Raw genomic sequence first — 756 nt, forward strand, 5'->3', positions numbered from 1 at the left:
CTTCCCACCTCACTTTCTCCCCAGCCTCCCTCCCCTCCGTGTCCCTCCTCTGCAGCCAGAATGAGGTGCAGCAGCACTCAACAGACAGGTTTCTTCTTCCCATTCCCCACAAGAGTTATTTCAGAGTCAAACATCTCTCCATAGTGCTGTTTCTGGGTGATAAATCACCTGGAGGGCATAGAGTAAGGAAGGGGGCTTCCATGCCAGTGGTGCTGGGAGATGGGAAGGAGGATGCCTGCCTGCCAAGTCATCGTTGGGAACCAGCTCTGCAGTTGCCTGGTCACTTAGAGTCTTGGAGATGTTGACATAGCAGCCTGGGAAACTGGTACTAGCTCGAGGCCAGCACATGAGGTGGCTCAGCAAGCTGGGGGTGGGGAGGGCAGGGGGGCAGCAGCTCTTTCAGCAGTTAGGACCAGCTCTGTCTCCTTTCCAGAACCACCAGTTTCTTGAGCACTCATAGGCCTGCAGCTGCTTGCAGTGGGGTCTGATCCTGAGCCACTTTGGCAAATGGGTCTTGTTCTTAGAGCAAGGTCCTCTCCCACCTGGAGGGAATTGGGAATTGAAGTTACTTTGCCTCTGAAGCCCACTCTGTGTGGCCACTAAAGGGGAGAGGCATCACAATGGCCTGGACCTAGAGTCAGAGACTTGCTTTACCCCATGAAACTCAGTTATATTGCCTCTCAAATGGTGACAAGGTCACCAACTGTGAATGAGTTGTTATGACGGATGTATGTGAATGTGCCTAAAATGCACATG

Source organism: Galeopterus variegatus, unplaced genomic scaffold (assembly GCF_000696425.1).
Source record: "Galeopterus variegatus unplaced genomic scaffold, G_variegatus-3.0.2 Scaffold1647, whole genome shotgun sequence".
NCBI classification, from domain to species: Eukaryota; Metazoa; Chordata; class Mammalia; order Dermoptera; family Cynocephalidae; genus Galeopterus; species Galeopterus variegatus.